Here is a 17,908-nt window from a genome sequence, read left to right on the forward strand (position 1 = left end):
TTTGTTTCGGTTCAATATAGACGGACAACATTGCGATGAGTCAACCTTCTGTTTTCCTGAATGCAATGCAATATACCATTTATACTGGAAGTTAAGTTTTGCCTCCAGTATTGTTTTAGCCATGTTATAATATTCCTGAAGTAAACTTTGAAATGGTATGAAAGTCAGAATTATTTATTTAATCATTTTTGCATATGTATTATCACAAACTTTAGAAATTGTGTTTATATCAGTAAGGGCCACTATTAAGCTCTTACCTGCATGACTCCCGTTCAAGCACAAAATTGCTCGGAAGCACCATCAGAGGATATGACAGAGTAGTTCCTTAGTGGGCTGGGTGCTAGTTGGATTTTTTAAAGAAATTGAAGAAATCTATAGAGTAGAAGAAAGCTCAGAGATGTCAAATACACCAAGAATGAGATTGTCAAGAACTGGACAAGCTTTGACAGACTGTAAATAAGGGGAAGCAATTGGAGAAAGTAGAAAGACAAAAAAAAAAAAAAGAGAGAAGGGTGGTGATACAGTTGTGGACATGTATAGAGTTTATATCATACCACCTGGAGCAGAGACAGTTAAGTAATTTTTCTTGTGCTGGAATTTGGAGAGTGGAATGTCAAGGGGATGGAAATGAGACTGGTGGCAGCAGAGGTGACATCTAGTTTGAGGACTGTGACCTCAAATAGCTACATTTAGACTTCATGACTAGTGCTTTCGGGGATCCTGGTTGCGTGTTCATCAGTGTGCCTGGAAACCAGGGTGGAAATGACAGGAGAAAGAAAATGGGGAGAGATGACTGTGTGCAGTTAGGTCTCATCCTGGCAAACCGAGACAAACTGATGCGTATCTGTATTGGGCCTGGCTGGGATGGAACCGACTTTCTTCATCGCAGCTCGTATAGATTAGTGACTAAAACAGTGTTGATAACACACCAGTGTTTTAGCTGTTGCTGACCAGTGCTTCCACAGTGTCAAGGCCTTCTCTTACTCTGCCCCCAGCAAGTAGGCTGGGGGTGGGCAAGAGGCTGGGAGGGGACACAGCCAAGACAGCTGACCTAAATCGACCAAAGGGGTATTCTGTACCTTATAACGTCATGCTCAGCAATAAAAACTGGGCGATAGTCTTTCCAAATTAGTTGTCACTTGGAAGCTGTGTGAGCATTGGGCCACTTAACCTGAACTTAATAGTGGCCCTTATTGATATAAACACAATTTCTAAATCACAGGGAGTGATTGCCTGTGCTTCACTTGTATATTCTTTCTCCCTCTTTTTTTCCTTGACTTATTAAATTGCCTTTATCTCAACCCACGAGTTTTTCTTGCTTTTGTGCTTCAAATTGTCTCCTCCATGTGGGGAAGTGGAGTGAGTGAGTGGCTGGCGGGTGCTTAGTTTTTGGCCAGGGTCAACCCACCACAATATCTGAAACTTGAGAGTCCTTCTGAATCTCACTGTTTAGAGATAGCCAAAAAATGAAGAAATGAAGTGGTAGTGTTGATTTATCTGTAGTTAAAATAAAAATACTTGATTGAAAATTTGAAAACAAAAGAAAAGGGTAATAGTGATACAAATGTTGTCTAATAAACTGATTATGTCAATGGATATTTGGGTTTTTTTGACGTTTTTGTGGCACTGTGTTACTACTTCTCTGATAAGATCTTCTGTATCACTTAATATTCTGTTGGAGGTTCTCAGAAAACACTTGTTGTTATGACACATGTTACTTCACACCTTTTAAGCCTGATCACCTAATATTGACAAACCTCAGGAAATCCTTAGAAAACTAAGTAGACTTTTCATGTGTTTTTAACAGATTTTTTTTGAGTGGTATTTTTTAAGTAATGGCTTGAAGGCTTATAGAGCCGTTGGCCATGACATTTTGCTCGTCACATGGGGACTATATCAATGAGAATGAACTTACTTCAATGAGTATGAACTTACTTTTGGTACTCAAGTCATCAAGCAATAGAGAATTTTTATCTGGTTATTTTCTTCACTTTCTATTTTGAGTCTTGAGAGAAATAAAAGTACCTACAATAAGGTCACGTTGTCTTTCAGAATGTCTAGTCTTAACTAGAAACTTTAGTGAAAACTAAAAGACTATAAAACTGCATTTCACCTACACCCACACAGGGGCAATATGGACTAGTTTCCCCTCCTTAGGTGTTTTATGGGCATTTCCTTACAGTTAAGAAAGTAGTACTTCAAAGACAAATGAAAATAATTAAAAATAGTATCTTTACCACATCCTGCTAGTCTGGAATTATGAATTGGATATTAATACATTAATGTTCATTAATCTATATGCATATAATATAAGTGAAAGTTAAAAATAACAGATGAAGATTGAAAAAATATGTGGGCCTTTCACTCTTTCCTCTGCCAAGGCAGAATTAACTGTGCTGTGTGTTTGTCTGAACTAATTTAAAAATCTCATGTGTGTTGTAATTTATGTCATTCCTGTTGAAAACCTGATTTCACTGTTGTGAGTTGGCTGTGTTGTTCTCGTGTTTTCCTGTTTCCAAAGAAGTGCAACTGTAAAAACTAGTTATCTAAGCTATGTTGCCCCATTGGACAATAGGAACTGGAAGCTTAAAAAGCAAAGCGCTCCCATTCTCAAGCAACTCTTTGTTGTAACTTGCCATGATTTGACTGCTTTCTGCCTGCACCTATTCATTGCTTGAGTTTAGAGTTTTAGTGTATATTCTGACAAGGAAGCTTCCTGGATAGTGGATGAAAAAGAAGTGATGATGAACTTTCCATTCGTTCTAAATGTGAACACCAATTTTCAAGGGAGCTAATTAAAATCTTTATCTGATCCCTAGCTGTGAGAGAGCTCTGCCTGGATGCACGTGGTAAGTTCATGCCTTCTGAGATTTCTAATTTGATTGTATATTTTTTTTCCTGGTTTTATGGCTACAGCATTTTTTTATGTTCATAAGTCTTTGCCAGAGGAAATGGCAACCTTCCCTTTAAATGTTGCAGTTGGGAAACAATGCTTTGCAAGTGGATTTTTTTTTTTCCTTTGTGTATGTGAGCAGAATGGTAACTCAACTCATCAAAGCTGTAGGGGAAAATGCTTCTTTCCAACCTAATTGGCTAATAAACTATTGTTTTGAAGAGAGCCCAACCTGAGATAATGTACAGGACCTCAATAAACTGTGAGCTGCTATTGCCAAAGCTTTGTGAAAATTGTTTTGTCATCTTAAAAAGGACATGCAGAGTTTTCTAAGTACAGAGGGGCACATTGTACATCAGCTGGATGTCGGCAAAGAACATTAAACTCTTAATTTGGCATTACAAGTTGTCAGCTGGTCACATCAGTTGACTTTAATAATTGCTAATTGAGCAAATGCACAGATCTGGAAGACAGAATCTCAAAAACTTACCCTTTTTTTGTCAGCTTGTTAGTTTTATGTGTTTGGCTTATTTTCACTTGTAGCATGAAAAAAAATACGTTTCGTTTCCTTCTGCAGTGAGTTCTATACCATCAGATTGATCTTGTGTTTGATGTCTTTCATAAATTGAAGGTCACACTCACAGTTTAAGCTTGAAATTGTTCCTTGGTAGCAAGTAAATGAGTTGATCAGTATGGAATTGAGTTGGTAAGAGAGGTCAGAATGAGAGTTTGAGGATAGGACTTGGCACAATATAAGGAAATCATATAAAATTGATGTGTTCACTCTGTAGTGAACTATTGATTCTTACTTTTTATTGCATGCTTCAGCATTCATGTGGAGGAAAAAAGTTTATAGCAAAGCAAGATGTCTGTCACAGTCTGCTTTTGTATAGTAGAAAAATTAATGTTAATGAACTGAGATGTAGCTAAAGCAAAAGAATGTTACCAAGTAACATCTTTACATAAGTGAAGTGGAAGTAGGAGGGTAATATATAGAATTGTTCACAGCAAGCAATAAGATAGGGCCGTACGTGAAATACTTTTTTTGGCTTCTGTCAGTTAAGTGACAAGCTCAAGAGTGATACTTTTGCCAGTGCAAACTGAAGTGTGCATTTGCATGTATTTATTGCTTGCTGCTTTTGATTAGGAAGAAGAGAAAGGGACCTGAATTCCTTCCTTAAATGTGTATAACTTTAATATGAACAAGCATTTCAGTTCAAATTCTCCAAATTTGGGGAAAAATATCCCCAAAGGGAGAGTCAGAAAAATATCCTACTGATATATCCTACAGCGAGAATAGCAAACACGTATGAGCTTGAATATGACCCCATGTGAGGACAGGCACATTTTCTTGAAGGCTGACAACTCAGACATGTTGGCCATATGTCACTGAGGTCTGTTTTTTATGAATATCTAGCTATGGGCTACCATATGGATACCTAAACCAATATACAGGGAAAGAACAAATTTGTCTCCATTTGTCTCCAAATTTGTCTCCATTGCAATTAGCAGATCAGACGGTTATGGGTCTTTGTGTTCACATGACTCTGTAGTGCAGTCTCTTTATGTTCTGCACTTGCTTTACCAGGCAAGATGAAGTGGAGTTCTTCCTAGTTTTCAGACTAGGATTCTGTTGGATTCTGCGTTTACACTTTTCTGCCTTACACGAGCATATGCCATGTAAGGATATTAAATTGATATTATTGTTGTTGTTGTTATTATTACCTTTTTCCTACACCATTCTCAGTAACAGGAAAGGTGGGCATCTTGAAATGATCTTCTTGCAGATTTTAATCCCAAAGTGCTAACTGTTTGGAAGGTTCAAATACATTTCACTTGTAGTATAGTGTGAAACTTTCCCATACGTGTTTTTTGAATCATTTATTTTTCATGTCTAAGTACTTGTACTTTAGGTGCAGTTGCACTACTACTAATGGAATTATTATCATGGACATACCAAGTTTAAGCCATACAAATTTGTTCAGTAGAAATGGACTCGCATGCAATACTGAGGATCAATGGGTAATGTAGATGTGTCATGCAATGTTTTTGACTAGTTCATGGAATATGAAGGCATCTGTTTCCTTGCCTTTGCTTAGGCAAAATTATAGGTCAAATTCAGAGCATGTCTTGTTAGAATGAAAGAATGGTCCCAAGAATTCAGACTAGGGATTCTTACAGCCCGGGACTTATAGAGTCCAGCATCCTGTTTTCAACAAGCCATAGCAGATTTCCAGAGAAGAGAGGAATAGGGTGAGAATATATCACACATTTCTTGAAAATTCCCACCCTCCACCTGTTTTCAGCTCAAGGAATTTCCTGGACCTAGTGTGATTTGTCTAACTCTCAATGAATCTCTCCTCCAAGTACTCGTTCATTTTCCCCATGTAACTTTAAAAAATTTTCTTGTACCCCCTAATACATTTCTGAGAGTTTCATAGACCTTCCACCTATTGGACAAAGAACCACCTTCTTTTGTTCGTTTTGCACTTTGCTCCTACCAGCTTCCTTTACGGCTGATCATTTTCCTATGTACAAGAATATACTGAACTCTAAAATGACATAAAAGTACAGTTTGAGCCCTCTGTTTTGATACAAATTATTGCAGAAGATCACAGAAACTCAGCTTTACAACTGAGTTTATTTGCGAACAGCTTTACAGAAGGAGAATATAATTTCTACAGCAGTGACAAGATAGAAATTGTCAGTTGATACTTTTCCTCACAAAACTCTATTGCATACGTGGTCTGTGTGGACATTGTATGATATCCCATACACAGATTGGTAGAGAAAGTTGCCAGGGTGTTTGCAGACCCCATTTGATCAGCAGTAAAATGCACCGAGATCATAAACCCCATGTTTTTATTAGTACTGTGATAGGTACAAATATTTAACACAAGTTATGTCAGAAAGCTACAGGGATAGTGATATAAACTGGATTTTGCTGATAGTTTGCATAGTGGCCAAGGTTTAAAATGGAAGGTCAGAGGGAGACCTGATACAAGTAACATGGGCTGGAATGATGTCTGTGGGTGGCAGTTCTTATTCAAGTAATTTATCATGTAGCAAACATTTTATAACATTTCTTAAGTTGAAGCTTAAAAATTGTGCTGCAGTGTAATTAATAATCATTTGCAGTAAAATAAAGAGATCATCCAAATCTCTACATATGTCACCTGATAAATTTAGGTCAAGGCTGATTGAAAGATCTTGCTGGTCTACAGGTGCCAGGTTTTTAGAGACTCCTGTGGTTGTTGCAGGACATAACTTTAACATGCTTCAGACTGAAAGAAATGGTTTTTGTTTAGTACAGGAGATAAAAATACAGTCAGAAGTCAGTGAAAAAATAGTAAAGAAATATCATTACTATCTTCCAGAATTAAAAGTAGTAATTAAAAGAAGTTTTGGGTTTTGTGGTTTTTGGTTCTTTGTTTGCAGTTTTTGGTTCTTTTTTTGCTGAATAGTGATGCTCCATGAAATTATTCTGTGTCTTTCTATGATTCTAAAAATTCTGAACTTTAAAAAAAGGAAACCAATGCACACAATGTAGAGATACGTTTTGAAAATTAGCTGAAGGGATTAAAGAATGTCTGAATCTTGGACCTCTACAATTTGTGTTGGTAATAAAAATATTCTGCACTACTAAATTGCACTGTGAGCACTAAATAATGGGAGTATGTAATAGTCAAAGCTGTGGTAGGTGGGCTACAGCTGTAGCATTAGCATCAACATTGGAACAGACTATTATACTTACCAACAGGTGCAAATAAATTAATTAAGTAGTTTTCTTCTGAACATTGGTTAAAATTACTTCGTTGACAAGATGTCCTTATATTGTGATCACAGGTAGTGTCTCTGCTTTCTTTCAAAAACATCAAATAAAGTTTTATAGTGCAAAACAAACCCTTCAGCTGTCAGAAAATATACATCTGAAGGCATTTTTATCTCAATCATTTGTGGTAGAGAAGGCAGCAGGATGACGTAAAGTTGCTCAGATTGATACTTTTTCTTTCTGAATCTGCTTGTTCTTTATGACATAACTGCGGGCAATCCCATAAGTTTGCAAATGTAAATAGCCAGTGTCAGTATGTGTTGCATGCAGAGGAGAATTATACCTTCAGCCAAGAAATACCTCAGCAGGAGAAGCTGCCTGGTAACCCTCATTTTAGCTTAAATTATAGAAACGAACAGTTAATCTTTCCTATGGACAGAATTTTTTTTTCCCAGAAAGCAATGAGAGCAAACTGATTTTATCTTCGTTTTCCTGTGTTTCTGGTAGCATCCTTCATAAGTTGGTCATTGACCTTCCTTGATAAGAAAGCCTTTTCCCATCATCTTTTAGTACCTGCTACCTTCTTTTTTTCTCTTTCCTTGTTTTTCCCCAAATGTTCATACTACTGGGGAGGTCTCTGAGAACCAGATTCTCGGTGGAGAAAGACTAGGTCATTAAAAATATCCCACTACCTTAAGTATCTTTTTATGCAATTAAAAAAGCAAGACAGAAAATGCAAAAGGAAATTCTCCCCCCTCCCCCCCCCCATTTTTTTTTGCATTTTGCATCTTTATGGAAGACACATAAAGGTTTTCCACAGAGACTATTAGTATTCTGGCAAGCTCTCACTTGTGATCCATAGACCATCAAAGCGCTGACAGATGCAGTATTATACAGAAATGCAAAGATTCTATTTGTGTTTCTGTGTGTATCCTGCAAAACCCCAAAACATTCAGATCTCTCCTTGCTACTCTGTTCCAGCGTGCTCAAGCCATCTGCTTGGTTTTCCTGCTGCATTTGGTCTCATTAGTCATGTTCACATGTATTTCAGGCTGCTTAATTTCATTACGCAAAGTATTATGCACTGTTCATCCAATAAGTGAGAGAGGTTCATTCAGCTCCCCAAGGGACTTGTAAAAAGAAGTTTTAAATCTCTAAGAAAACCTGAAAATTCTTGTTGAAACATGGATCACGTTTCACTGTTACCTTTATTAACATACCAAAACTTACCTTATTGATTGAGTTATCCGTCTTTTCCTGACTCCCAAAGGCTAACTGCTGTCTCCTTAGAAATATTTGCTTCTAACTAGGATTTTTTAACACAATTAAGATCTCAACACAAAACTAGGTGTCATATTGGAAAGTTTCCTTTTTGGTGGAGTTAGTTTTACTGCCTAGTAGTGAAGTTGCCTATTCTGAACAGAATGTGCTTGTGGCCATCCCTGTGAATATCCACTAGAATTAGCAAAATCATAAGCCTTTTAAAAAGCATCAGAATTCACAGAGGAAAGAGAGCTCTGTTAATGCTGAATATGTAAAATCTCCATTTGCGGTCATTGCTGAGTGCGCTCAAGCTTCTCTAAACTCCGAAAGCTGACTATGATAAATTTGCAGCATTCGCATGGAGTGACTCAATATACTTGTGTTGCAAGACACAAAAGATAGACAAAGAGTTTCCTGTGATGGCTCTTGGTAGCTCCTCTGTGTGATGGGAAGGAACCAGCCCCAGCAGTGAGAGCTGGGACACTGCCGGGACCCCCGGGAGCAGAAGAGTACCAGAATGGGAGAAGAACGGTCAGCGTTGGACTGAGGAGAGAGTGACTGAGGCTTGGTGGGCAAAGGCAATGGATTAATAGTCAGCCTGGAGAATGGGAAGGGACATAAAAACTGGACATGGAGTGGGAAACTAAGACTGACCAGACAAAAAGAGTGAGAATTGTCAGGGAGCTCTAGGGAAGACAGATTTAATAAGGAATTGGATACCCAGACAGCAGATGTAGAGCTGCCAACATACTGCCATTAGCATCAGCCAGTAATCCTAGCTGGAGAGAACTGGGAGTGCTTGAGAAATGAGCCAGGAAGGCAGGAAAATGGAATTCAGTGGGAACTGTGCTTGGGTATATAGGAACATATAGTATATACTACATGCTCTAAAGAAAAAAAAGAGGGAAAAAAATGAGGATCCATTATTGAGTGTAAAAAGTTAGTGGATTTTTTTATCTTGAAAAAATTTCACCATGAAAATCATAATTTTATTTTAAGAAAGTACTCTATATGGTATATAAAGTATAGAGCATTCATATGCTCTATATATAGGAGGTGTGGACCCTTTAAATTCCTTAAAAAAAACCAACCTAGGCGCTGGATAAGCATGGCTCCCCCCAGAAAAATACATGACTCCGAGCCTGTCATAAAGGCTCAGAAAGAGGCTGAATTAAACTTTGAGTGCTTGACATTGCAACGATGTTCTTTTATTAATGTTGTGATTTGCATCTAATGAGTTTAATTTTACTTTGTTGTTTTAATAAATAAATATATTCTATCCAGACAGCCACAAGGTACAAAATAATTGTTGACTATGAAAGCCGGAACATTTTTAACCAGCATTTCCTGATATTTATTTCATTAAAACCCTACATCCTGGTGTCATTTGAAGGATTCAGCCTTTCTTTTCTTTTCTGATGGAAAAAGGACATTGTGTGGTGCTGTAAATTCTTGTTGTCCCATGACTTTGGTGACTGTAAATTCAGTGCAATGCACCTTGTTGATACGGGCTTTATTTCCTAAAAAATTAGGAAGCAAATTAAAGGTATCCACATTTACAGAAAATTCCATAGTTTTTACTGCTGTGTTAACAATATTGATTTCTTAGTACTTAAGTAGTGAAAAATGAGAGCTTCCAAACGACTCAAAATGTTTTTAATGAACTTTTGAATTATGCAATGCTTTTGTTGTTTAAAAAAAAGTATCTTTATTTCTAAGAATTTTTGCTGTTTTAACTATTACCAAGACCGGCAAAATGAAGTAATGGTGGTATTTTATACTAAGGAAAATAATCAAAAGTGCTACATGTAAGATATGGGGACTGAGGACAGCTTTTATGGTGTATGATTGAGGTATTGGGCAAGGATTCAAGACATTTAAGGCTGAGAAGGTTCCTTAAACCAGACTCCTTGTGTGACATTCAGCGTTTAATTTTGTGTACCTCAGCTTCCATCTGTGGAACAAGTATGTTGATATAGCTTCACTCCTATCCTTTGCCTGTGTTGGGGATTTGATTTATAAAAATCTTAAAGATCTCTAACAGTCTTGTTCAAATAACTTCCAGCACAGTAAGCATTCAGTCTTCACTGGAGCTTCTAGTCAGAGCTGTGGGGAAAAAGCGACGTGAATTCTCTTAATTTACCAGAATAGGAGACTCTATAGAAGGAAAATAGAAGAGCTGAGAAGGGAAAAAAAATAATAATATACAGTATAATCTGAATAGTTCCATGACATTGTTCGAGTCTAAAGATTGGATTTATTTACGTCATTTTTGCCCCTGAACGCAAACTGTTTTGAAATTTTCTGGTTGTGCATAGAAGTAGTTAAAAAATGTGCAAGTGTAAATCCACATCTTTTTGGTATCAAAAGAATTCACTGAGCATGCTAAGTTAAGGGATGTTGTGGGATACAGCAGTAGGAGAATACGATGTGTGTGAGGTCACTACAATTCACCGTACCTGGCTCACTGGTGAAATCTACAGAAATATATAATATTGGAGCACACTAAGAAAACAGTCCATGATGAAGAAAACTTGTTCATGTATTTTTTTTCTGTGTGTCTTAACAATCTGATTAACTGTCATGATAATCAACTTCTGCCAATCAGCAGCTGAAGGGCAATGAACAAACCAAGTGTAATTAAAGGAGTTTTTAAGCAGCAGTTGTTTGTGGGCAAAGATGGAAAATACAGCTGCATAGGTACAGGCAAGTGTTTACATAGAATGTCTTTCTCTTAAAGGGAGAAAAGAAGAGGGTTTTTTTCTGAGCTGTGAAGAGACTAGAAACTGACTGATAGAGCCTTCATTCAAGATTTCCCTGTGAAAAGAAAACTGCGTTGATGCCAATCATATAAGGTATTTTAAACAAACATGGATTCTCCCTGTTAAATGCTTTAATGCATGGTGCTTTTCAAGAAGTAAAATGGACGTAGTAAATAATTTAAAGAAATAGCTTTTTCTGATGTAAAGTCTATTAGATTAGTGAACATATCATTTTTGTGGTAATACATCATATTTCATACTGACAGTAAAGACGGAAAAAAACCAGTTTATATACATTTGTTGACTGTTCAGATAGTAGTTGTATTCCTTGCCTTCTCTCACCATCAACTTGCGTTTTATCAAATCCCAAGCTGTCGTGGTTCATTATCCATAGATGATCTTGAGCAGCCTTGCATCATAAAAAAATACGCTGTGGCATCTGCCATTGTGCACCACTGTACAGATGACTTCTGAGTAAGGGTTGTCTTTGATTTATACATTCAGTAGTGTATATACTACGTTACTGTGATTTTTCAGGTTGTAGATATAATGTCTACTGTGCCTTTTTATCTAACGAGTTCCATTTGAGTTAATGCTTGTACAACCCAATCTCCACCAGGCAGTCACATCGCTTTTGTAGTCATTTCGTAAGCTCCTGTACCAGTGATGTAGACAGCACATTGAAATTAGCAGCTGTGGTTATAGTATCAGTCTTGCATTCTAGATCCTATATTTTGACTTTTCTGATTTTAGGAGCTAGAAATGAAATTTATGTCACGATTGTATTAATAGAGAGCAATAATGTCCAGATATAAATACATTTACTAAGGAAGTCTTTATTTCCTTACATTGGTAAGAGACTATTATTCTTTTTTGAAAGACAATTAGCAAAAATGCATAGTGCTCATAGGTATTAGTAAAGAAAAGTCCTCTTCACTCCTCTAATTTATACCTCTGTTTAACTATTGTGGTAAAGGGAAAAGGAACATATATTTTTTAGGGATATTCTAAGGTCATTTCACTGCTGTTCTGTTTTGGTGGTACAACATCTGGAAATTTATTATACTGCTACTGTTACTTCTTCATCTGAAAATACTTGTTTCAACACTCAACAGTGAAAATGTATTACTACCCATTTTGGCTTTGTTTCAGTACTTCTTGACTTGATAACTATTTGAAATTAATCAAAGAAGCTGTTTTTAGGAAATTGCATGGATACTTTTCTGAATATGTTAAATCTAAGTAGCATTGCTTACTATAGCCTAGATAGGCTGTCTTCACCCAGGCGCTTTGATGTTTTCTCCAGGGATGAGGAGAGTAAGAGAAACAATCTCGTTCTGTTAAGATTCCTTATAATTGCCAGGCTTGATGCAATTTCAGTGAAACATTACGCTAAACCCACTCCTTTTAATAGAGGGAAAGAGTTTCTGTATAGTCTAAAGATATTTGCAGGACTTCTGTTTGCATGTCACGGTTCCCATACCAATTAATTGTTTATACTTGCAAGGGCTTCAAGGCTTCATTTGGGTTAGAGCTTTTTATGCTTTTTCTGTTTGTGCAGCTGTTTCACAGAGAGCTTGTGGAAGTGGAGATCATTTATAGGTCAAATGAAAAGCAACAACATATAAAGACAATGAAATGTCAGGGCACTTCTAAATGAAAGTTCACAAAACAAGTGAAAAGCCACATGAAAATGCAAAGCAATATGTCCTCAAAGTAAATTGTCCCCGAAGAAAATAACTCACTTGGAAAGAATAATACTATTCTTCTGTGTTGTAGAGCAGATTGTTGTGAGTCAATGTGTGACTTTAGCAGTGGCTGTCATTCTACCCAAAGCCTACCTTTTATTTTCAGTAATAAAACATCGTACAGCTCTGTGCTGAATGTGGAAAAAGGGGGGAGAGAGTGAGAGAGAGGTTGAAAAAATATTTTATTTTCTAATTCCCCTGCATCTGTTCCTGTTCCACCAAAACTTGCAAATTAATTTTGATTGAAGTAGTAGTTGTTCATCACAGTGATAAAATTAATTTCCATCTTTGTTCACTATCATGCGTGTCTCAGTTACAGGCAGTTTCTTCTGAGAATATGAAATACTGTCTGTGAATGTAAGTCACCAATGTTATAGCTCAAGCTAATTTAAATGAAGGCAACTTTCAGGGATCTGAAAGTTGAATTTCCATTTGAACAATAGCTTCAAGGACTTGCATGCGCATTTGACTGTCTCATGCCCTGAGGTGGATTGCTACTAAAGAGATTATCCACATATACCCATGAGCCACAATAAGATTTACAGGAATGTGAAATAGAATAAAGTTGTCTGTAAGGTAAATATGAAGTGGAAAAGCAAATAAAAGCAAAAATGGAATAAGAATGAATCCAGGAGAATTTAAAAAAATCTACACCGGGAACTTAAGGATGCAACAAAAGTTGAGGATCTGATGCACAAATCTGAACTAGAAATGCTTCTTAATCTGTCACCCAAATCATAGAATTTGTTTGGTAGGTCTCTCAGTGTTGGTGATGTCTATATACATTACAAATCTGGTTGAAGGGGATACTGTAATAAACAGAGTCAGTAGGAAATATCTTCTGAGACTTTTTGAGTATTAGGATGTGCTTACTGAAACACAAAATAATTGCAGGTGGTTAAGTGTTACAAGGAGTCTGCCTATTTAAAAAATCCATTAAATTGGTAAAAATATTCCTTCAAGTGTTTTAGATGCAATTTATCTTCAATACTACTTTCCATTTAGAAATATTTATGGTGTGTTGATTTTGGTGTCATTTTTTGCTTGTATTTGATGATAGTAACAAGGATGAAAGCAGTTCTCCTGTTGCAGGAACTATTACTTCCACTGTAGCTGCTTTGGACATCCCAGAAATGCAGAGTGGTGCTCAGGTCAGCACTGAGGGAGAATCTCCACAGAGCACAGAGGAAGGCTGTACATAGTACTGGTCCAGAATCAGGAGGCCCCAGACCAACTAGTCTCAATGGTCTGACCCCATTTACTTCAAGAAACCATGCCAGTTGATAGCAAAACTCTCACGAGTTCTTTCTGCTTTTCTTGCCTTAGCAGTATTTTGTTTCTAGCCCATTTACGAAAACAGGAAGAAATCCTGGAATCCCCATTTCATGCTCGTGCTTGTAAAACTCCGTTAACCGTGACGGAGCATGTAGGACTACAAATAAAATACCATTTCAGTCAGTGAGTTTGTCTGGTGGAGAACACTGGTGATTAATTTTAGGACTTACACTCAGCAAACCTCAGTAGAACAAAATATCTTATAAACCAATACTAAATATCTCCCCACAAGGCAGAGGATGTTACCTATGTGTTCTCTAAATTGCTTGAGAAAAATTATACTTTCCCAACTTATTCCCATTTTTTTTTTGTCTTTCAAATAATTGTAGTATGCTTCTATACTTTATGGTCAACAAAGTCCTGTCTACTGGGAAGATGTTCACATATTATCATGGGAGTGTTCAAGAATCAAGGACTAAGGCATTGTTGCAATGAACACCAAAACTACACGTGAACAATGTTGCCACAGTTTGCAGACTTGTCTCAGAGCAAAGGTTGATAGACTGTAAACCTGTCTCTGAAAATATAAATATTTGCACTATTTCTTTTTCTTTTTTCTGTATTTTTTGACCTTTTTTCTTAAATAACACTTCCCTTCATTCCTCTTTTGGGAGCCAACATTCCACTGATAAACAAAAATCACTGTAGATGGATACATCTTGCCTCCTTTAACCATTTCCACCTTAAAGCCAGACCATTAAGCAACAGTGAAAATTGAATTTTACATAGATCTGTGGTGCATGCATCTATTAAAAACATGGATTAAAAATGCAAAAATTTCTTTAATTAATTTGTTGAAATTTATTAAACTGTGTATAACCTCCTTAGCTAAAAGTAACTTCAACTATCTGATACCGGCAACATAGGCTGCAACGAGATTTCTGGGTTTTGGCGACTGAGGATGAATCAGACATACCAAAGGCTTTTTGGGGGAAAATAAAATTTCACAGAGTAATATAGTTAGGTGCAGGTCTTACTCTCTCTATGAGAAAGAGAGTAAAATTCTTGGTGCAAAAAAGACTTCTTTCTTCCCACAGCGCTGCATTTATTGTGTTACAGTCTAAAGCAGCAGCAATTATACGTAAGCTGTTAAACAAAATAAGAACAATCAAACAGTTGGCTCACTGAGCCAGAGGTGGTACTTGGAGTCCTTGCTGTTTCTCCCAGTCAATCTCAGCATCAGTGATGGTCAGAAAATAGAGGCTCATTTTCCTGCATATGTTTGTGTGGCGGGGGGGACATGACTTTTCTTTCCTTTTTGGCAGGCAAAAAAGAAACTAAAAACACTTGGGAAAAACTAGATTTACGGGGAAAGTGTGCACCTACAAGCACACACCATACCTGGGAAGAGTACTGTGGTTTTTAACTGACTGGATAAAAGGCCTACCAGATTACTACAGGATGAAGCCAAGAAGGTAGCAAAATTCAAAACAGTTTCAAATTTATATGGTAATGAGAATTGTAACAGTAAATTCTTGCAAGATTTTAGGGGGAAGAAAAAAATCCCCACATGTAGGGCAAAATAAATGGATAAGTGGGTAGGATATTCTTTCATGGAATGAATTATGTTCCAGATAACTGCAGGAGGTCACACACATTTTTTTAAATAATTGATGCTGTCATTTGTCAGAAAGAGGATACAAGATTAGTTAGACCATGGATTTAGTTTGGTTCAGAAAGTCCTCTGGTCCTATCACAGGTTTGGTCAAGTGATATAGAAAAAATTTTGTGACAAATTGGCTCAAAAAAGCCCAACAGGATATTTCTGACGCACTTTACATCTGAATAAATCAGGATAGACATTTTAAGAAACCCCAGTGTAGGCAAAAAGCTGTGATCCAAGTCTAATAAGGATAGTTATTTTCTGAGGTACATTGGAATCACGAGCCTGAAACAGTCCAAGGGTGTAGTTTCATGATAGCATAAAACCACATTTTTGCTGGACATGATGATCTTACACTCCCTTTTTGTTCCAGCACTAAAAGTTAACAGAGTAGTTTTCAGCCAGATCAGCTTTATTGCTGCCACACAAGGAGTAGTGCAGTGATGTGCACATGGGAAGTAGGGCAGGGTTTCTTCTCTATTGGCAGCAGCAAAGCCTCTAAGCAGCTTCTGAAACCACTCCAGAACTTTGAGCCTTCACAGAAGGTGGCCAGGGGCAGTGGTGCTGACACCACCATTTACTTCCTATGTACCAAATACTGCTCACCTCACTAATAGCAAGTGTGCTTAGCATTGTAATGAAGAATGAACTTCAGTCACTTTTCTATAATTGGACTACCCAAATTAGTAAAAATCGGTTCCCAGATTTGATCCCCAAGTGCGGTGGGTTGACCTTGGCTGGCTGCCAGGCCCTCACCCAGCCTTCTCGGCAGGACAGGGGGAGAAAATAATATGGAAAAGCTTGTGAGTCAAGGTAAAGACAGGGAGGTTGCTTACCAATTACTGTCACGGGCAAACCAAAATCGACTTGGGGAAGATAAATTTATTTGCCAATTAAAATAGATTTGGATGGTGAAAAACAAAGACAAAACCTAAAACACCCTCCTCCCTTGTTCCCAGGCTCAACTTCACTCCTGCATTCCCAGCTCTTCTGCCTCCCCCCACTGAGCAGTGCAGGGGGATGGGGAATGAGGGTTGTGGTCAGCTCGTAACACTTTGTCTCTGCTGCTCCTTCCTCCTCACGCTCTTCCCCTTCTCCAGCATGGGTCCTCCACGGGCTGCAGTTCTTCAAGAACTGCTCCAGCACGGTCTCTCCATGGGCTGCAGCTCCTTCAGGGCATATCCACCTGCAGCGGTGTGGGGTCTTCCATGGAATGCAGAGGACAACCTGCTTCGCTGTGGTCTTCTCCATGGGCTGCTGGGGAGTCTCTGCTCTGGCCCCTGGAGCACCTCCTCCCCCTCTTTCTTCTGTCACCTTGGTGCTTACAGGGCTGTTTCTCACATGTTGTTCCCTCACTTCTCACTGCCAGGCAGTGTTTTTGCCCTTTCTTACAGACACTTTTCCAGAGGCACCACCATCTTGCCAGAGGGGCTCAGCTGTGCCCTGCGGGGGGTCGGTTGGAACCGGCTGGAACCGGCTGTGACCGGCACGGGGCAGCCCCAGTCTCTCCTCACAGAGGCCCCTGCGGCCCCCTCTGCCAGCGCCTGGGCACCTGTGCCCCATACACCAAGTTGTCTCTCAAACAGTTGAAGCAGCCAGTGAAAGCAAAGGTCATTTCCTCAGGATAGTCTTGAAAACTTGAGGGTTTTTTCCCTAACCTGATCTCCCAGACACCTGTTTTCCAGTAGTATAACAATACTGATTGCACGGGAGCTCTTCTTTCTAAATGCCTCTGTAAGTATAAACAGAATAAATCCCATCGTGTATTTTAAGGAATTTTTTTTTTTTTTTTGCGGGGCTGTGCTTATGGTAGGTACAAAGTTATTTTCTCCAGTATGTTTTTGTATTTATGCATTACCGATACTAGGTATGGCTGAAAATTTGTGCTAGAAATGCAAACTAGTAGTTTGCATTTTTGCCACAGTACAATTGGCAGCCCATTTGTCATGCAACGCAGCAAGTTCATTGCGCAGATCATGTTGTGACAGAATTTTGCCTTTAAGATTTAATATATGGCATTGAAAAAAAATTAAATTATTTTCCTTCTTCTGAAATATTAAAAAAATATTTGCCTTGCATACCACATTTAATCCAAAATTTGTATGTCCAAGATGTGTAAAACACGGAAGAGAGAGAAATGGGTGCCAGAGGACAGGCAAGCCCTGGACTCTGGCAGGCTCTCAGCTGGCAGGTGGGAGGTCGACGGCCAGGTCTCCAGTTTGAGTCAGGCAGATCTGCCATATCCCTTCTGGTGCCCACCTCTCCTTTTGGAGCTGCCTGTTCTCATTAGGACGCTGTGCTGAGATAAATTCATCCTCTGCTGTTCTCCCACTATTTCTTTGGTAAACTGGGTGAATACCAATTCCTGCTTTATTATTTACAACTTTTGTCTCTCAGGGTCAGAAGGGTGGTGGCCCAACCAGAGTGATACATTGTCCTTTACAGCATGACAAACTCGTTGGAACTGTTGGCAGAAACAACTGGTTTATTTTGTTCTCACATTAAAAAAAGATGCAATATGAAACCTTGTAT

The 17,908-nt window shown here is 38.2% G+C and overlaps 1 protein-coding gene across 2 annotated transcripts in view; it reads left to right on the forward strand.

Annotated features, from left to right (window-relative positions):
- Positions 1-17,908, forward strand: part of SYT1 (synaptotagmin 1) — a 357,183-nt gene that overhangs the window by 69,413 nt on the left and 269,862 nt on the right. For both annotated transcript variants that reach the window (XM_075150488.1, XM_075150480.1), the window contains exon 2: positions 10,669-10,783. The gene's annotated coding sequence lies outside the window, so the exon portion shown is untranslated. The remainder of the gene's footprint in view (positions 1-10,668; positions 10,784-17,908) is intronic.

Source organism: Calonectris borealis, chromosome 1 (assembly GCF_964195595.1).
Source record: "Calonectris borealis chromosome 1, bCalBor7.hap1.2, whole genome shotgun sequence".
Lineage (NCBI taxonomy): Eukaryota > Metazoa > Chordata > Aves > Procellariiformes > Procellariidae > Calonectris > Calonectris borealis.